The 22,283-nt window shown below is 38.2% G+C and overlaps 1 protein-coding gene and 1 long non-coding RNA gene across 2 annotated transcripts in view; one reads left to right on the top strand and one right to left on the bottom strand.

Annotated features, from left to right (window-relative positions):
• LOC134675923 (kin of IRRE-like protein 2) overlaps positions 1 to 22,283 on the top strand; it is a 645,800-nt gene that overhangs the window by 20,458 nt on the left and 603,059 nt on the right. The gene's annotated exons all lie outside the window — the stretch shown is intronic.
• On the bottom strand, positions 7,599 to 9,083 carry LOC134675959 (uncharacterized). The gene is made up of 2 exons (XR_010099831.1): positions 8,543 to 9,083; positions 7,599 to 8,409 (listed from the first exon to the last, which is right to left on the bottom strand). It is a non-coding gene; the product is annotated as an uncharacterized LOC134675959 (long non-coding RNA).

The raw sequence follows: 22,283 nt of genomic DNA on the forward strand, positions 1-22,283 counted from the left end.
TATTTACTTACTTATCATAATTCCCCATTAACCTAAATACTTAAGTACTATCTAATTTAAAATAATCGATAAATCCAATAGTCCTAGCCATACCATCAATCACGAAACTTGGTAATCCAAGTAAAACTGTAATCAAAGGGTACAGAATACCAGTCTTACTAAATCAGTTTTAATGAAAGCCATATATCAAGTAAAGTGTTATGGCCGGTATTATCTATATTGGATTATTATTAGACCATCTTGTTGGCTGTTTGTGTGGGATTTTATAGCGATTTAAAAGCTCATAAGGGGAAAAACCCTTTATTTGTAAGGTCGCCGTCATCGAAATGTGGAGGAATATACCGGGTGTGGCCTGTAATATGAGCAAAAAATTAAATTGTAGGCTGTACTCCTTATACTGACTAACATTTGTTCAGCGACTTTTAAAAATAACTTGTGGTTTGATTTTTAATACACTTTAAAGTTTATTCGAAGACGCAATGTATTGCGAATTTTGTTTTGTTTAAGGCGTGACAACGTGCGTGATATAGCGTGGCGATGGCGTCCATTGAAGATAATATTTATTTTGTATAAAAAATACGGAGTCTAAATAATTCATAATTTTTAAAAGTTGTTGAACAAATGTGTCATCGTTTGAGGAGTACAATCTATCTTTTAATTATTTGCTCATGTTACAGACCACACCCGGTATAGATTGTGAGGAACCCAATGATTTTAGCAATGTTTAAGTATGACTCATCACGTAGACCGGGCCGTGTCCAGGCCGGAGCTTCCGGCACATCGTTTTATATGTAACAATAACTAGTCAATACACTAAATCTTGAGCAACGATAGGAAATATAACTAACAATAAGATGAGGAAGATCACTAAATCAGTTTTAGTGCTGGTCGTATTTCACTCAGAGTGTTATCTTTATACTTTATTATGCAGTTATAATTAGATCAACTCATCGGCCTATGCGTTTGTTAGTATAATATAGTACCGTAAAACGGGGTGAGTAGATTTCGCGGGGAGAGGTGGGTTATGAATGGGGAGAGAAGGTTTGAGAGGGGAGTGAGAAGGGATTTTAAGGCTACTGCTACAAAAACAATGTATTCCAATTTAAAATGGAGCTATAGTTAATACGCATAATAAATCGATCCAACAATCTTCCAAAATCACCTTTGTATGAAAACCCCTCTCACCCCAAATACGAGGCACTACGGGGTGAGGTGGGTTTTCCTCTTTATCGTCAAAGTTATGAAATGGAACTACACAAAATAAAATAAAAACTAAAATACAAACGTCCGGAACACTTATTATATACACCATTCAGTTTTCATATGTAAGAATATAATGTTATCGAGGTTTGAATTTCAGTTTTGACCCTACTCACCCCATTTTACGGTAAGGGTCGGTATTGCATCAAACTGTTCGGAAAGTTTCATAGTAAAGCGCCGGGGCGCGCCGGCTGATGTTGATCAGTCTGTCAAAATGCGGTTGGTGCAACTGGCCCTTGTTCTAATTTAGATTGTATAGCTATTATTGACGCACTGTGAAAGGTTTAGGAAGTCCTTTATATGAAGAAATCGTTATTTTATTTAAGCTAATGCTTACATACTTTTTTAAAACCGTATAACTGGACATCGAAATGAATGAATGATATTATAATTACTAAATAATTTTATCCCATAAAGTTCTTAATAAAAATAATTATAAAAAATGCTTCATCTCATTAACAAAATGATGTTTTATAAAAACTGGAAAACAAGTATCCAAATTGAAATCCCACGCGACCCTACATTAAATAATGTTTCAAGTCTCTATATAACAAGAAACCGCTTCTGTCTTACAAATTTGATAAGGTTTTTATCTTGTTTTGACACGACTTCGAGTCGGGGCATAATATGGCACACAAAATACTAACGGCGCGATTCGAACTTTAAGATACGTCAAATAATAATAATACGACTAGTATAGTATAGTAGTATAGTATATAGTTACGATATGGATTAGATATGTCAGTGTCAAAAATGACGTTTTTGTAGGAACGTTCGCGTTTGCGTTATGTCTATTTTTGTATGGGATTTTGAACAGCGCGCCAATAGAACGTTTTGGAAACTCAAAATCCTGTATAAAATGACACAGGCACAGAATAAATAATAGTACTAGGTACAGAAGACTCACTCTTTAACAAAACGCGTCTGTTACGATCAGCGCAGATATGGCCGCTAGGTGGCGACAGCGCCACGCGCGGATTATCGCTGTCCCCAAAATTGGGGTGGAACGGATGTACTTTCAGCTACCTGTAGCAAAGCGACGAAGTCGCGGAGTGAGCCACGCCTGACGACATAGGTAGTTAATGGAAACGCGTACGTCACGGCACGCTATCAAATGAAATTTACCTTAGAGGTACTGGGCTATAACCGCGAAAATGGAAGTTCACAAATTGCGGGGATTTTTCTCTGTCACTCTAATTACGCCTTCATTGGAGTAAAAGAGAAAGATCCCCGCAATTTGCGAATTTCGGTGTTCGCGGTAGCCGCTCTGATGTTGAACTTGTGTCGGATAAAATAACAATTCCAATTAAGAATAGGCCTCCAAAAATGGTGCCTAAAAAATCTACCGTACTTTTTACAAATGGCCTATGTCAGACAAATGGTTATCCGCTTAGCCCTTGGGGGTATAGAGGTAATTGGGTCGTAATTAATTTTAATTAAGAACATTTTTTGGCCAGATTTGTTTTTTCGGCAAATTGGGTCTGTAATGGTACTTAATGAAGTATTGTGAGATAATTTACTCTGCGAGAAATAGGACTAGGATTTAATGAAAATATCTCGTTTGATATAGGCACAGAATAAATAGTACTAGGTATACGGAGAAGACTCACTCTCTAACAAAATGCGTCTGTTACGGTCAGGACAGATATGGCCGCTAGGTGGCGACAGCGCCACGCCCTGCTTACAATATTGGTGTGGAACGGATGTACTTGTAACTACCTGTTGCAAAGCGACGAAATCGCGGAGTGAGCCACGCCTGATATAGCTTTCACAGTGGGTCAGGAACTTATTTAGGAATAATTATTTATTTTTATTTACCTATTTATTTGATTTAGTCAGGAATCGAGTTGTCCCATAGTAGTTTGTTGCTACCCAAAGGTTGGTAAAACCGCGTATTGTTACGTAGTATTAAACTTGTATTTATTTTTATGTATTTTTGACTTTATGCATTTATAAAGAATATAAAAAGGACGAAAGAAAGAAGTGAAAAGAAGGCTAACAAAGAGAGTGTATAAGGGAGAAGTAGAAGTGGGAGTTGGAAGGGGTAGACCTCGGCGGACTTTCTCTGATCAGGTCGGGGAAAATCCTGAAGAAAGGCCAGGTCAAGAGCTCCCTAAAATAGCGAGCGTGTATGAGGAATTTTTATTTGTTATTTTTTTATTATGAATGGGCTTACTCATGGCCACAGACTAGCCGAGGCGTAGACGTGGCCTACGATGGAGCGAGCTCGCCCAGAAGGTGCCTGTTCACTCTTGATTTGAAGGATGCCGGGTTATAAAAACACGGAAATATAGACGCCGGCAGGGAATTCCATTCCTTGGCAGTGCGCATAAGGAAAGTAGAAGCAAAGCGCTTCGTGCGAATTGGTGGAATATCTACCATGTAAGGATGGAAACCGGCCGTGCATCTAAAAGTCCGATGGTAGAATGGGGACGGTGGAATAAGCTCGTGTAGCTCTTGGGCACACTCCCCGAAGTGCAGCCTGTAGAATACCGACAGGCTGGCGACTTTCCGCCGATGGGCCAAAGACTGAAGCTTAGCCGTTAGCTTCTTGTCGCCAATCATCCTCCTGGCTCTGCGCTCCACTGAGTCCAAAGCGGCGAGTTGGTATTTAGCTGAGCCATCCCACAGGTGGCTGCAATACTCCATACACGACCGGACTTGAGCTTTGTAAAGTGTTAGAAGCTGTCCAGGTGTGAAGTATCGCTTCACCTTATTTAGGACGCCCAGCTTTCTGGCCGCAGTTTGTGCTTTAGACTCAATGAAGCTGCCGAAGCTGAGGACTGAACTCAGGTCCATGCCGAGGAGTTCCAGGCTGTCGGCAATAGGTACAGATGCACCCCGGAAAGAAGGAGTCAGGTCGAATGGACTCCGTTTTGCGGAAAATAGACACGTCTGCGTTTTGGAGGCATTGAACGTGACCAGATTGTCATCACCCCACTGGGAAACGAGACTAAGGGTCAAGTTCATTCGCTCAACCATGGCCTCTCTATGTGAACGTATATCCTCCCTGCTGTCCCCTGCACTAGCCAAATATCTCTCAACAACCGTACTGTCATCTGCATAACCTACAATGCTGGGTTGCAGCATGTCGTTAATGTGGAGCAGGAAAAGGGTTGCGGAGAGAACAGACCCCTGAGGGACACCGGCGTCAATGGCCATGAGGTCCGAAGAGCAGCCATCAATAACTATGTTATGAAAGTGAAGGAAGCGAAAGAGGTATGTCAGGATCGTAGCAAGTGGAAATCCGTGGTCTCTGCCTACCCCTCCGGGATATAGGCGTGATTATATGTATGTACACAAACGTTGAAAAAATCATGGAGATGTTTCAACCGTAATACGCCACTGGTCGCCACTGTACCTATGTAAAGAATATTTACAAGTAAAAAAAAAGGAAAAAAGTAAAGGAGAATAAAGTTCTTCTATTGAAAGAAAGCATAAGAGCTTGAAAACACTTGCAAAACCACACCACAAGCATTCAACCATTCATTACACCACTAATTGGTTTTTAACGCTCGCTAACAAATGTCCGTTGCAATTAGTGCTAGCCTTCAGAAAGGGACAGCTAGCTGTCGGAAAGAGACAGGAGTTTTTCTATGAAAAAGTAGGCCATCACTTAACAATGTCTGTGGGTCTGCGAAACTCTTATGGATGTTTTTTCACGCGCAAATTTAGCAGGCCAATTCGTGGTTTAGTAAGATATACTCGTATGCTCTAGAAAGTAAGAGTTTACGGCCAAAAACAGCGCGTAGCGCCTTAAGACGAAACAGGAGCTGAGTTTTAAATATTTTAGGTAAATATACCCGTCTCGCTAACGGAAGCGGCACCTAAAAGTAGTGCGATAAGGTCAAGGCGAAAATCCTGCGTAAAAATCTCAAAAATCGAGGTTTCGTACTCCTCTGTTTCCTCTAGATATGAGCGCCGCGCCGGCGCGCCGCCGCCGCCGACGAAATTTTCGCGCCGCCGCCGCCGACGCTGCGCTATCGGCGTGGCATTGGCGTGACCTTGGTAGATACTAACTATTTTCAGAATCAGATTTTATCTAGTTTAGATCTTTAACGGCACCACTCTGAATAGCTTATAGACATTTAAAAGGTAGTTTAGGTCCATATCATCATCATCTCAGCCATAAGACATCCACTGCTGAACAAAGGCCTCCCGCTTGGACCTCCATTCGTACTGGTTGGAAGCGACCCGCATCCAGCGTCTTCCGGCGGCCTTAACTCGTCCGTCCATCTTGTGGGTGGAGGTCCATATAATTCAAAAATATCGAAGGTAAATTCAAACTTTTCTGTCTGGTAACCGCGCTACTAGTCTTAGGACAACGAAATTACAAATTTTGCCAGCTGGTTAGGTAATCCGTCATTCGCCGCGAAATTAACCATTGCAAGCATGGCTGAATGTTTTTAAAATGTATAAAAAGCGGTTAATATCAGATATTAAGCGTTTTCGCGTCCAAAGGAAGGGCGTCGGAAACGGCTCTCATTTAAACTTGGCCGTTGTTCAAATTTCAAACTTTCCTCTCTCGAAGCTCAATCTTTGGCCTCGCATCGCTCGCATGGAAGTATGCCGCTATCTGAATCGCCAAGTTTTCGGCTCTGTTTGGAGCTCAACTTTCGGCCTCGCTTTTAAAATGTTTGGTCATTGGTTTTTGTCCGATCTTAGCTCCACTGCAGCACGGGCTTTGGCCTCGCACGAAAGCGCCTGTATGGAGATACAGGCGCTTTCGTAGTTTTTAACATTATGGCCTCGGTCTTTATCGGCATTCGGACTTGCTTACACTGGACCACTAGTTCTAAGCTCTGCTCTCTTGCAGCTTGATCTTCGGCCTTGCACAGAAGCGCACCACAATCGGCGCTCCAGGCATTCGGCCGTCAGCGAAGCTCACAATTGGCGTTCGATTCTAAGCTGTATGCTTAATACCAGCAGCTCAGCCTCTGGCCTCGCATGCTCGCATGGGAATGCGTCGGAATCAGGTCTTCGGTGTTAAGTGGAGCTCGGCCTCGAGCCTCACCTTTAGATATAAATCGGTTTTGTTGGGTTGATTTGGTTAACGAAAAAGCTTGATTTTCCTCACTTCGGCTCTTTAGAATATCGACAAGACGTTTTCCTGATGATACAGTCAATCTGCTACTGTTTAGTTAGCACAAAAGATAAGGGCCTCGCAAAGATCTTCCGGCCACGGCCTCACCAAGATTAACACTGGCTCTGATGAAGCGCGATACCGTTTATGCGAGTGTTTATACTATATAAAACTATTTTCGTACGTTTATTCAATAAATTATCCTTGAAATTAAAAAATGCACTTATTTTATAAGTTTCCTACAGCAAAAACATGTTTTTTCGGTAAAATTTCGGTTTGAATTATTTTTTCATTAATCAAAGGTGTTTCAAGGCCACGCCGCCGATTCGCCGCCGCCGCCGACCGATTTTGACCGGCGCGCCGCCGCCGGCTAAATGCCTATCGGCGCTCATATCTAGTTTCCTCCTCCAAAACTTAACCAATCGTACAGCTTGGCAAAAAAGAGTAGATATGGAACTAATTTTTTTTTGCTCTTACAACACTGTTAAATATGTCAGTTGTTAGTATCTATGTTGTCAACAGTGTTAGTTTATTTTCGTATTTATTGTATTGTTTAAATTTATCGTCAGTAAACTGTTGTTATTGTGGCAAATGATGAACAGGACGATCCGAAGTGGCACCCGCCAGGTTATTTATAACGTTTACAGGCGGTGTCTGGCAGAATTTGAAGCCAAAACCTTGTTGTCGGAACTGGACAATGTTTACCAAAGAACGGCTGAGATGACAGGTTTGTAATGATTTTAGAATACTAAAAATGGTGAACTCTGGCGTAATTTACAAAATCCCCGTGTTTTTCAAGCTTTTAATAACTGTTTTCTTGAAAATTCAATCAATCCCAAAGGTTATGTTTTTAAGGTTATGTGTAATATGTTAACCAACCAACCAACTTGGTACTTGCGATTTGCGATATATATCTTTTATAATGTAAATGTTTTGTAAATTATATTAAACATGTGACTATTATAACTGTATTAACTAGAAATTATAATTAACTCTTCTTTATATTTATTCAATCAGGTAAATCTGTTTATTCAATCAGATAAACTACTGTAAGGAGAATTGTATTAGAAGATGACCTTAAGAGTCCTTACTCCTACAAACGAGCGTATTTTGCAAAATGCTTCCTTTTTCATTCAAGATTACGACGTAACTATTAGTATTTGTTCAAAAACTGATATCGTATTTAAATAATCATTTCTTAAACTAGGGGCTGAAAACGTTCAAATTTTCATTTTCTCTTTTTGAACCTAAAATAAATGAGTTTTCTTAGGAGTCTTTTTAAAAATTTGCAGTGAGAAGGGTCGTTTCGGTTCTCAATTTTGCAGTAAACAAGAATCATTTGGTACATGAATGATTACAATCCAACTCACCATATCTTGTACGAGGGGCTGACATGCTGAAAAATCGAACTTTCATTTAAAAAAAATGATAAAATACCTTCCGAGTTTTCTTATTTTTTTTGGTGAAAACAGGGTTACATTACATTTTTTTATCGCAAATTGGACTTATATTTTGCCACAAAAAAAATATTTTATCAAACTGTAACTTTATGTTAACTCATTTAAAAAAAATCATAACTGTAGGACCTACCTTGCCGTAAACCTATATTTTTTTAAAAGACCTATAAATCACGCTGCAGAGACGCCGCGCGCTCATTCTCCGCCGAGCGCGCTTAGGGGACGGACCTGTGCTCGATCGTCAGGCGCACGTTGCTTCGTAAACAAACAAACAAGTTCCGAGAAGTGTTGTATACTATGATTAGAAAATCTTGATCCAAGAGAGTACATTTTTTACACCATATTTAATTTTAACAACCGACTCTCGCTTATGTGATAGATTTTCAGTGTTACTTGAATTCTGGTTAGGGTTTGCATTTTTATTATACCCGGACGACCTGGATGATGTCCAGGTTCTCATGATGGAGTCAGGAATTGGTCACCGAACTCCTAATCTACTCATCATAACTCCATCGTGTTTGGGCTCCATAGATTTGCCTTGACGAACACCACGAATCTAGATGAGGTCCAGGTTCTCATGATGGAATCAGGAGTTGGTCACCAGAACTCCTAATCTACTCATAATCACTCTATCGTGTTTGGGTTCATTAGATTTGCCCTGACAAGCATCATTTCTCTAGATGAGGTCCAGGGTCATGAGACCCTTCTGGTGACCAACTCCTGACTCCATCATGAGATGGACACCAGAAGTCCTAATCTACTCATAATAAGTCCATCGTGTTTGGGCTCAATAGATTTGCCCCGACGAGCACCATCGATCTAGATGAAGTCCAGGTTCTCATGATGGAGTCAGGAGTTGGTCACCAGAAATCCTAATCTACTCATTATCATCCATTGTGCTTGGGCTCATTAGATTTGCCCTGACGAGCACCATCTATCTAGATGAGGGCCAGAGTCACGAGACCCTTCTGGTGACCAATTCCTGACTCCATTAATGAGATGGAGTCAGGAGTTGGTCGCCAGAAGTCCTAATCTACTCATCATAACTCCATCGTGTTTGGGATCAATAGATATGCCCCGACAAGCACCATCGATCTAGATGAAGTCCAGGTTCTCATGATGGAGTCAGGAGTTGGTCACCAGAACTCCTAATCTACTCATCATAACTCCATCGTGTTTGGGCTCAATAGATTTGCCTTGACGAGCACTATCGATCTAGATGCGGTTGATACATTATTAATATTATTTTATTTTATATACTTACAAATAAACCTTCATTTGCTTCCCACCTATAAGGATCAAGTAAACCTATAACTCAACTTCGTTCTAAATAAAAACGGAGATACTTACTTCTGTTTTAGACATAAAATCAACTTCAGAGAGTTCAGTAGTTGTTTCATTGTTAGTACTCTCGAATTTATTGTTATTATACAGGGTGGCCAAAAATTAAGTGCTTTTCCGTTGCTGGCAAGAAAATGTTTCCTAAAAAAAATTTACCCTCCCATAGAAAATGGACTAGCCAAAATCTATGAAACAGTCAATTTTTTTTTTGCGATTTCGGTGTTGGTCCCATAATAAAAGTTGCTCAGTATAATCCCTAAACCTCCCTGGCAACGGAAATGCACTTATTTTTGGGTACCCTGTATATGCATACAGGTATACCTGATATACTATTATTTAATATAATCATTTCTTTAAAACATTTAATTATTCAACTTCCTTGGTGAACTTACTTGACTTCATGGATGAATTTGTCACAATAATTCCATGACATAGGTAAACAATCATTTTTAGGCTTCCGTAGCCAAATGGCAAAAAACGGAACCCTTATGGATTCGTCATGTCTGTCCGTCTGTCTGTCCGTGTATGTCACAGCCACTTTTTTCCGAAACTATAGGAACTATACTGTTGAAACTTGGTAAGTAGATGTATTCTGTAAACCGCATTAAGATTTTTACCCAAAAATAGAAAAAATCTATAATTTCTGGGGGTACTTAGAACTGAAACTAAAAAAAATTTTTTTATCAAACCCATACGTGTGGGGTATCTATGGATAGGTCTTCAAAAATGATATTGAGGTTTTTAATATCATTTTTTTCTATACTGAATAGTTTGCGCGAGAGACACTTCCAGAGTGGTAAAATGTGTCCCCCCCCCCCCCCTCCAGTAACTTCTAAAATAATAGAATGATAAAGCTAAAAAAATATATGATGTACATTACCATGCAAACTTCCACCGAAAATTGGTTTGAACGAGATCTAGTATATAGTTTTTTTTAATACGTCATAAATCGTAAACCGCTATTTTATTAAGTTACTGGCTGTTACGGAACCCTTCATGGGCGAGTCCGACTCGCACTTGGCCGCTTTTTATTTACTCGTCGTTGGTTATATATTATCTCAACACATACACTCTATTGACTACTACCATGCTTATAAAATAAAATAAAGAGTGCCAATATAACGTTAAAATAAATTTACTTGCAAATTAAATTGAAAAGTATCAAAATTATTCTCGTCTGCGTTGAAACGTGCATAGCTTTGCCGGAGCTCGCGCTAACGCCATCTATCGAGTGTTATTTCGCAAAATCGGTGAACGCTCTAAGGAATAAGGGCTCTTAACAATGCTGTGTTTGCAACGCCTGGAAAACGCCGGAAGGGGCGTCCAAAAAAGGAACTGGACAATTTCGACCTGTGTGCCATTAGGCAAAAGGTTCAATTTTTTTACACGGTGAAAAAACAGGTATGTGAAAAAACCTTACAACCTTAATTAATATGTATCTACACTATTATAGCATTCAATGTAGTATAATATAATAAAATTTACCTTTTTCAATTACACAGGTGCCAACTCTAAGAAGTCTGCTTCCGATAGTGAAAGAAGACCTGGGCTTTGATGGTAGCCGGGAACACCTGAGAATAGTACTTCATGCTCTTCGGTTCAATCTTGCTGCATCACGATAACGCCTCTTCACATACGTCCCTCAGAACAAAGGCGTTCATTGAGAAAGCTGGGATAGAAATCTTACCACATCCACCCTACAGTCCTGACTTAGCTCCCTGCGATTTCTTTCTGTATCCGGTGGTGAAAGAAAAAATAACAGGGAAGGCAAGTGCTGAGGAAGCCGTGGCTGCATATAAAGAAGCAATTTCGGACCTATCTGATGAAGACTGGCAAAAATGCTTCCAAAGTTGGTTCAGACGAATGGAACTTTGTATAGAGAGTAATGGAGAGTATTTTGAAAGAATGTAAAATAAATAATACTAATATCTTCAATAGCTTTTTTTATGTCAAAATTTATTGAGTGACCTACGTAAATGATCATATTAGATTGATAACTGTTAGATATAATTTGTGGTTACTTATTTTAAAATGTGTTTTTCAATTAAAAGACGCATCAATATTGTTTACCTTATTTCTAATGCTAATAAAAACGAACATTACAAAAACTCAAAATTTGTATTTCCAGTACCTACCTGCTGATGAGAGTGGAGTCCACTTTCTTGACTTACCTATATTATCCAAAATCAGTTCCGACGTTGTCAAATATGGGGTGTGTGCAAATTTGGCATTCGAATAACCAATAGTCATAACTTTTGGGAAGAGTCGATACAAACGAGAACATTAAATCTGTCCATGGCCCAAGTATCAATATCTCTAGGTCGTACTATTTGTGTTGCCATGTAAGCGACAGTGGCGCCCCTATTAATTTCTACTCTTTTTTGCCAGGCTTGTAACCAAATTTGGAAATCTAAATGATTATGAAATTATCTGTGTCGGACCGTTTTGCTTTTTTGGCTAATTGATATCAGTTTTGAATGCCACGCCTTTCATTGCGGCATAGTCAATTAGGCCATTTTGGCCATTTTTGAAGGGCTCTAGCGCCTTACAAAACAAAAATATCTAAAAAGCAAAACCGTCCGACACAGATATTGACAATATTAATCTGTGTTGAAAAAATCATTGCTCTAGCTTCAAAAACCACGGAGGAAAACGAGGAGTACGTTTGTATGGAGAAATGACCACTCCTGTTGGCTCTTAAATGTTATACTTATGTGATGTGTCTCGGACAACTCATGCTTGCGACTATTTAGTGCGCTTTGGCAATTGCAGATCTGTACGGTTACCATCAGTTTGTCACTGACATAAACGCCGTCGAGAACGTAATTTACTTTCTATACATCCCGTTTGCACTAATATGCGAGTGCGAGCGAGATGTATAGAAAGTAAATTACGTTCTCGACGGCGTTTATGTCAGTGACAAACTGATGGTAACCGTACTGAACGGAAGACGCCAGTGCGTTCTCCGTCGAGCTATTTCACTACAGTGGCTAACCCCATTTGCATATGATGAACAGACGGGGAGTTAAATTGTGATTTCAATATTTTTTTAATTTGCACTAAAACGCTGCAGTTGTAATTAAAATATGAATTTAATAATACCAATATCAAGTGACCTCTTCAATCAACCATCAGTTTTAACACTGGCGGATCAGTATCATGTCGGAAACAGATGGCATAACTAAAACTCGAATTGACCTATGGGGAAAAGCAACATTTTTAGGAAGAATATAGGTATATGCATCAAAGGGTCTAGCCGTGTTTGTATGGGGCATCGGCCCCAGAAGCCAAATTGATTGCCGTTTTGCCAATTTATTAGGCCAGATGTAAGATGCTATTTCACCAAAAAAATAACCCTAAAATGCTGCAGGTTTTTAAGAAAATTAAAAAAAAAGAAAATTTGTTTTCATTTTTTTTATCTAAACTACCGAACCGATTTTTTTGTAACTTATACACATTATGTAAGTAATCTAGATGAATTATTTAAAAAAAAATGGAGTTCCAAATATCCTTATAATTAGTAAAATTTTCACTTTTAATTTTTCAAAAAAATTTTTTTTATATTTCCGAAATAGGGACACCCACCAATTTTGGGTATTTTATGTATAAATTAATGTTCTATAACATATATTTTTTTCAAAAATATTCATTTGGCTCAACAGGGTAAAAATACCGTATGTATGTATGTAATGTATGAACAGACACAACCGGGACAACTCCCGGTCCCATATCAACCACCGCGCCGCTCTATACGAATTTGAATTTCGAACGTAACAAATTGCTAAAATGGACTATATTATTATTGGCTGTATGCGGCTTGGTTGTCGTCGCGTCACGAAATTAAAAAATAAAAAGGCGGGAAACGCGGCTCATTAAAAAGTTCCGTTTTAATATGAGCTGCGTTGATATTGATCTTGCAATGGAAAAAAAGGAGATTATACACAAAATATTTTCAAAATCTCCAAAACCAATTTTCTTTTTTTTTAATTTTCTCAAAAACCTGCAGCATTTTAGGGTTATTTTTTTGGTGAAATAGCATCTTACATCTGGCCTAATAATAAATAAATTGGCAAAACGGCAATCAATTTGGCTTCTGGGGCCGATGCCCCATACAAACACGGCTAGACCCTTTACACATACCTATACAGTATTTGAAGGGTGACTGGTGGATAATGCCGTGTGGCATTAAATCCGCCTTTTGTAACTGTGTAATAAATATTATTCTGTTTAGTAAGACTATTGGTTGACTGGTAGAGAATGCCCTAGGGCGATAAGTCTGCCGGTTCTACTTTTATAAATTATGAACGTGTATAGTTTAACTGACTAAAACATTACCTGTTAAATCAAGGGTGTACCTAATATATTTCAATCCGACTGCCATTGAAGATCGAAACATGATCAAAAGTTTATTATAGATACCTACTACCTACACCCTAATAAACTAATACTGTTTAATTGTAATTTAATAACTAATGTTTAATTGTAATTTGATTATTTATTTTGTATCCGACGATCGCTATACGATAAGTAATTGCTTATGTATTCTTTTACATTAACTATGAAAATTGTATTGAGAGATCAATAAACTAAACTAAACTAAACAACTTTTTAAGAATGATTATCCTCGAAGAGCGCGTTAAAATGTCACCCCCGTTCGACGAAAATAAATGACAGTGTGAAATTACGGGAGTAAGGAATACGCATATGGGGTCATCCATTAATTACATCACGCGTTTAAGGGGGAGGGAGGGGGGTCATGAAAATGTGACATATTGTGACATGGGGGAGGGGGGAGACACAAACTTTGTGACGTCACTTTAACTTCATCAGTAACCGAAAATGTATTTGAATTATTTTATTCGCTGTACATTTAAGTAACAAGTTTTTAAAACGATAATCGTTTTTATTCGTTTAATTTTCTTTCCTAAGCAGTTTTGGGTTATAAAATTACTAATATTTATATCGTCAAAAATATTTTGATGAAATATTAATAATACTTAGGTACTTACTTAATTCGATTTGACGATTTTGTAGAAAAAATGTGACGTCACACTAGGGGGGAGGGGTTTGCCAAATGTGATCAAGTGTGACAAGGAGGGGGGGAGGGGTCAAAAAACCTAGAAATTCGTGTGACGTAATTAATGGATGACCCCTATTTTAGTCCACAAACTTTTTTCCGCCCGGCGGAAACGGTGGCGGATGTTATTGGTTTCCAAAGACTGGGCGTTTCCATACCTTATTTAATTTTTCTTATAATAAATAGACAAAAGGTCTAGAACAATTAAACCATTTTTTATCATACCAGAATTATTTAATTCGTATGCCATTTTAATATTTAATACAAACAGGGCCGGACAGGACTAAATATACCTACCGCTTTCGTATACTCGTAAATATGATCTAAGCATTTAAGCAACTTCGTTTTTTAAGTAGTAGTAACACATTTTTTTCTACCGGCACATATGTAATATACAGGGTGTCCCAGAATTCGACGTCAAGCCGTAAACGGATGATAGACCAAGTCATAAAAGTTATCATAAAAATACAAAAAAAAATCCAACTCATGTTCTTTAAAACTTATGGTCACTTTAAAAATTCCCTAAAAAATCCACACCCTGTAATTATTCAAGATTACACAATAATAAAAAAAATTTGAATAAATTATGGAATTTGTAGTAACAAGAGTTAAAGAATCATTACAGGTTGTGGATTTTTTAGTGAATTTTTAAAGTGACCATAATTTTTAAAAAACATGAGTTGGATTTTTTTTTTGTATTTTTATGATAACTGTTATGACTTGGTCTATCATCCGTTTACGGCTTGACGTCGAATTCTGGGACATCCTGTATACACTATACATACTTCATTTACTTTCGGCATGGAGATCGCGCAAGTGAGATCTTTCAATTACTTAGCCCAAACATTTTCCTTCTTAGGTATTTTCAAATACTTGTTTTCAAAATTATAATGTTATGTTGCATTTTGAAACGAAATTAATTGAAATGTGTCAAACTATAGTTCGTTTTTTTTAGCATTAGAAAGAACTTGCAAGAAGGTAAGCGATTTTGACATGTCTTTTAATTGAAAAACGCTTTATAAAAATATAAAACTATTACTTATGAAAGCAGAAGAATATAAATGATCGTATTAGATTCATAATTGTTACATATTTGCCGTAACTTATTTTTCAAATGTGTTTTTCAATTAAAAGACACATCAAGATTGTTTACCTAATTTCTAATGCTAAAAAAAACGAAGTATAGTGTCTAAAGTGTCTACACTAGTACTCTAAAAAAATCGTACAGAAATGCAATATTTCATTCGCCCGGCAAAACGAAACACAATTTCTCAAATTATAGACTAATTTTCAATCAGCTTCAAATGTTGTTTACATAATAATATAAGTAAGTGTTTTTATATTTTACTTTTATATTCATATTATAAAAATACCTAACCTAAGACGAAAAATAAATAAAGAGAAAAATATAATTCAAATTAGTTTGGTTCCTATACTTATTTTTGGAAGAGAAAAACATTTTGTGCCAACCCCACATAACGTGGGATAAGGGCAGAAAGAAGAAAACTTCCTATACTTATATCCTAAAACATACTTTAATGATTCCTTTTTCCCCCTAAGAGCCCCCCCAGATCTGGCGTCTTTCGAGCGTCGGCGTCTACAATTCTATGGCCGCTGCTCGACGCAACGTCGACGCAGCGTCGACGCAACTAAATAAATAAATAAATAAATAAATAAATATTGTGGACATCTTACACAGATCAACCTAGCCCCAAACTAAGCAAAGCTTGTACTATGGGTGCTAGGCGACGATATACATACTTATATAGATAAATACATACTTATATACATAGAAAACACCCATGACTCAGGAACAAATATTAGTGTTCATCACACAAATAAATGCCCTTACTGGGATTCGAACCCAGGACCATCGGCTTAGCAGGCAGGGTCACTACCCACTAGGCCAGACCGGTCGTCTGAAGCGCAACTGCGCAGCGATGTCATTTTCCATAGCGCTCACCAGACGCCGATAGACGCCGACGCTCGTAAGACGCTAGATGTGGGGGGGGGGCTAACTTTTTAATAATGTTTTCGTCGACGCGTTAAAGACAGCGACGAATACAGATAACAGGAGCGTTCAATTACTGGGAAATAAAATGCATATTTAACTTTTCCCGCTTTGAGGAAACGATGTTATTGGTTTCCGAAGACTGTGCGTTTCCATTGTCGCTCTTGATACGATAACAGAAGATTAAAGACCGGTAAAAAAAAATGTGTTTTTTTTACGTCGTACTTATTGGCATAGAGACTAATATCGAACAGCTTTTAAAATACCGTGTTATGTGTGAATATTGTAATATTAAAAGATAAAAAAAATCGTTTTTTATTTTTTCAGGTTTAACATTATTTATTTTATTTCTTGTATCTCCTTGGATATCACGGGCCTATAATCCCGGTTTTTTGATAGGCTTGCGTGGGGACACAGATCCAACACGTAGAGGCCCCTTGGAGAGCTTTAATGTCATGTAGAACGCCTGCTGGAACCCGAACAGGTGCAACAATAGACACCCATGAACCGGTCTCAGCAGGCATTGGGACTATTGTAGCAAAAGTGAATAGTATACCGGTCTATGGATTGAAGTTTGGGTGGACTATGAGACTGGGCTATTGTAAAGAGTTCGGACACCTGCCATAACAATGCTAACACACGTTATCGAGGCAGGTGGTGACTTATTTCTTTATTATTGTAATCTTTATTGCACAATACATGAAGGTACAAATGGCGGACTTAATGCCTTAAGGCATTCTCTACCAGTCAACCAATCCATTCATTATTATTTACTAGTGTCCGACCGAAACATGTTTTTTTGCCGAAACCGAAACCGAAACCGAATGTTCGGCTTTGGCTCTAGTTTCGGCCGAAACCGAAACCGAAACTTTTGTAGACTTGTTAAAATCGTTGAAAAAATGTCATAAAACCTCTTTTATACACATATTATGGGGCTGTCAAGACCCAATATCCTTGAAATTGATGTTATTTAAGCAGTTTTTTAAGAAAATTACTAGAGTTAGACCAAGATAATTCTGCAACGATTTTGATAACACACGCAGTGCAAGTGTTATTCTAAACGTCAAAACTTCTATGAAATTATGACGTATAAATAACATTTGCACTAGTTGCACTGCGTATGCTATCAAAATCATTGCAGAATTTTCTTGGTCTAACTCTATTCATTCACCAGTCAAGTTAACATGTAGATACAGGGTCATCCAAAAAAATAACCAAAAAACGCGAACGCGAAAGTTTTTGTTGACAATATCGCAAGGCCGGGTACCAATCTTAACCTAGGCCTAAAAGTCCGAAGTGCCCCAGTGAGGCAAACTTTCATGTGAAGTCAAAGCCGTGCTTCAGGCTTCAGGATAAGTAGTTGAGCACAGACTGGAGTCTGCATTGGTTGGAACCAATGTCCAGCGAGGCCAAAGGCTAAGCTGAAGTAGAGGACATGTGGAATTAACACAAACCAATAGTAAATAGAGATAAAATCACTCATTCGTTCCGAAACAATTAGACAGTGTGCGCGTTATAGTTATTGACAGCCTCTTAAGACTGCGTCTACCGTCCAGTGGCGCCCTCATTAGTGGAATTGTGTTTTATAATAAACCAATTAATTTCTGTACCTATACATGAATCAGTATAATATGTAGGTATTAATATTGTTGTCCTACTTATTTTTTTCGTAAGTTTCGGCCCGGCCGAAAGGTTCGGCCGTTTTTTGGCCGAAACCGAAACTACAGCCGAAAGATGATTTTTTGGCCGAAACTGGCCGAAACCGAAACCGAAACCGAACCTTCGGTCGGATACCATATATAATTAATATTGAGGCTAAACAAAACTTGGAAAGGCTGTTTAAAACATAATTCTACTCAAAGTATATCCCAAAATTTGCTTGTTTTAAGCAACTCTTCTCTCAATCTAATACTTAGTTACCTAAAGTTGGTATAACAAAACAAGTTTTGTCATAAACTATGCACACATCCTAGTTAACACGTAAAGTATAAGTTTCGTTACTTAGCCTTCAAGACAACTAATTACCTAGGTTCTAGATATAACGTAGATCACTCACAGTAGATAGAGTTTATAAGACAACCGACGCTCAACATACATTACTTACTCAGTCCGATGGGTTGGTGTGGTGACTAAAACTGCTTCGTCTCAGATACGGATGGCGCCAACGTGTCCCGTTTTATGCCATCTGCTTCCAGTTGTCAGCTTTTCTGTTTCTTGTTTCAATGGAATAGGTGTCTTTTTCTCTAGATATTCAAGCCATCTGTCATACAGAACCGCTCCTATACTGATTTAATACGAAAGCGCAAGCCAGAGGTCCCGAAACCGAAACCGAATCACCAATGCTACAGATTTATAATAGTTTTAGAGATACCCAAAACAATTAGGTTTATAGATGAATTTAAATGCGGCTAATCGCGATGTTAGCTTCATTACAAGGATAAGAGCATACGACTTTAAATAAAATGGCCCACTACGCGTGTTGACCACGTTTCTTACCTCCTTCATATTTGCGATATCTATTGGATGTAGTCAAAGGCGTATACTAAATCACATTGTACGAACAATCTTGTAGAATATAGCGAAGTTTCCAGAAGATATTGCGATGAAGTTGGCAGGGTAAGTAAATTAAAGCGTATAACGTAATAATAGTGTTAAATAACGTTTTTATACCATAATAAGGAACTTCTTACATATTTTTAAAACTAAAACTTTAAATATAAAGTAATGTTACAGTTTGTACACCTCAAGCACTAAAATTTAGCGTTACAAATATATCCTTTTTCAACTAAAGTTTCCTTAAGAACGAAACTCTATTTTTTGAATTTTACTTTCTTAAATTAAAAAAAACGAACCTGCTTCTTCAGGCCAATTCGAATGTACATTTTGATATCTTAATATGATATCATGTAGTTATCCTTCTCGCGTGCGTTTCAAATAAATATCATATTATTTGCGCGAGCAAAACGCACGGAATGATAACAAAATGACATCATTATGATGTCAAAATGTAAGTTTGAATCGCCCTCCGTGAGAGTAGAGTCACGTACAGATATATTTGATCATTTTATTCGCTTTAATATCTGAATTTAAAAAAATATTTCTTTTTTGAAACATTAAAACGTGATTGAGCTGATATCATACAGGGTGCGTTTTTATACAGTGACTCAAACGATTAAGGAAAATAACGTCTCTTTTTAATCGATCCATTTCTTTCGCATCTTGTAACGTATCGTCCAATGGAAACAAATAACACATGAATAAGCAACGGAGGCGAAGAGAAAGAACCCGCTCTTATTCAAATTGGGTGTGTACTTCCACACATTTTCTAAACGTCGTATCTCCATAAAACTCCGTTCACTCATACGCCCTTCTCACATTAACTAATACTAGTAAAAGTAATTTACAGAAGGCCGTATGGTTAATCTAAATGCAATGGTTGATACGACGTTTTGGTGTTTGGAGTAAGTAATTGATGTCGCTTGCCTTAATGTCCGCGTGCGATTTATGGGCGACTCAAGGATATACACATATTGTTGTATTTATGTATTTGTATTGTATATAATGTACTGTATGATGTATTTTATGTATCTAGAATCTTAACATATCCCTTTTTTTGTAGTTTGGAGAATGGACGAAAATTACTAGGATCTATATTTTTATGTAGGGATTGAACCTATTAAACATAGTATTTAAATAGAAAATGATGCTCCCATAGAAAATGGATCAGCCAAAATGTATGAAACAGCCAATTTTTTTTTTCGCGATGTCGGGGTTGGTCCCATAGTAAAAGTTGCTCAGTATAATTCCAAAACCTCCCTGGCAATGGGGATGCACTTATTATTTGGCCACCCTGTATATAAATACACACTTTGATACATAGATAACATCCATAACTCTGGAACAATTGTTCGGGATGAACACATAAATAAATGTCCTTATCAGAATATTGTGCTTCGTAGAATAGACTTCTAAAGAATTGTTGTGACCTAAATACCGACATAAGCGTATTTATATGTATAGATATATCGCTGGTCTAATATTACAGGGTTCTATTTACGTTTTCAAGATAGTTGAAATTCGACTTTATGTCACTATGACAATGTTCATATTTCAGTTCGATAAAAGTGAAACATAAAACCCTGTAATATTGGGCCAGCGAATTATATAAAGCTCGTCCAACACCATACAATACGTTACTGGATTTCAGTCTCTAAATGGGATAAACATCAAACTGATATGCAGAATTACTGGAATTCCAGACTTATTCGATTTTGATATGCGCCGACACCAACGTCCGTCGAGATCGATTCCAAATTTATTTTTTATTCCCCATTTTATGAATTCCAGGTGGTACCAGTATTTATGACAAAAAGTTAGCCAAGAGCATGTCGGGCCATGCTTAGTTTAGGGTTCCGTAGTTATCATTCTGTCAGAAGAGGCAAAACGGTCGCCATGAATGATTTATGTATCCATGTCAAATTATTATTTATTATTTATTTTATTTAAACTTTATTGCACATAAAATTATAAGTACAAATGACGGACTTAATGCCATAAGGCATTCTCTAAATTGCAGCTTTCTAGCACTAACGATCACAGAGCAATGCCGCGGACGGATAGACAGACGGACATAGCGAAACTGTAAGGGTTCCTTGCTGACTACGGAACCCAAAAAAATTCTTGCAAATTTGGTTCACAGCACTAAAGCTCTGGTTTCCTAGGATAGCGGTGCCATCATATAGCGGCCGTCTCCATACAAAATATCATCCATATTTAGCCGTATTATTTTGTATGGAGACGGCCGCTATATGACGGCACCGCTATCCTAGGAAAACAGAGCTTAACACACTAGTAAAATCTAGTCCATGTTTTGTGGTTATATCAGATACGTTGAGGAGCGCTGATGGTCTAACGGTAAGAGCGTGCGACTTTCAATCCGGGGGTCGCGGGTTCAAACCCCGGCTCGTACGAATGAGTTTTTCGGATCTTAATATGTACGAAATATCATTTGATATTTACCAGTCAATTTTCGATAAAGGAAAACGACGTGAGGAAACCGGACTAATCCCAATGAGACCTAGTTTCCCCTCTGGGTTGGAAGGTCAGATGGCTGTCGCTTTCGTAAAAACTAGTGCCAACGCCTACGTCCATTCTTGGGATTAGTTGTCAAGGGTGTGGCCATGAACCGTTTCAAAATGCCGGGATAACGCGAGGAAGAACACCGGCGACAGCAAATTTCTAATTTAACGATGTGACAAAAAATACGATAAAAAGATTTCGACGCCATCATCAGTTTCTCGAAGCAATTAAAAGTTGCCGTCGAATAGATTGAAAAAGTTGCGAACGATGATGTTACGAAATTTGCTAGTTAGGTTTATTATTGGTGTTTCGAAACTGCTTCCTGTCGTTTTCAGTTTTGAACGTAATTTCGATAATTGGGTCAGATTTCAGATTTTTTGGCCCCAAAAAATGTGACGGAAAGGAACTTTTTGGAATGGGCGCGAGTCGGACTCGCCCACCGAGGGTTTCTTACTCTTTATTATTTGTGGTGTGTGGACCCGGGTATGTCCTCAAACTACCTCCAGGACCCGGGTATGTCCTTAAACCACGTCCAAGACCACCGGTGGACGGGCAGCAGCGTCCCTCAAATGCGGTGTACTCGACTGCGATCGCCAACCCGCCTACCAAGCGTGGCGATTATGGCATTCACCCCCCAAAAAAGGGGGAGCCCTATGTTCAGCAGTGGACGTCTTATGGCTGAGATGATGATGATGATGATGATTATTTGTGGTTATAGCGGCATCAAATACATCATCAAAATAAAAATGACTCTTAAAATCAAAATCATGATAATTTATTTGTTACATATGTTCGATGTCTTCTGAAATATCTATATTTTTGCCTGCTGAATTGAAGGTTGTTAGGTACTAAGGTGGTGGTACTGGTGCTCGACGCGGTCCCAGTACATGTCATCTTGAAACTTAAGTCATTGTCAATAGAGGTGACAGCAGGGTGTCATCTATTGGGCATTAGCATGTCGAGCACTAGTACCAC

Source organism: Cydia fagiglandana, chromosome 23 (genome assembly GCF_963556715.1).
Source record: "Cydia fagiglandana chromosome 23, ilCydFagi1.1, whole genome shotgun sequence".
NCBI lineage: Eukaryota > Metazoa > Arthropoda > Insecta > Lepidoptera > Tortricidae > Cydia > Cydia fagiglandana.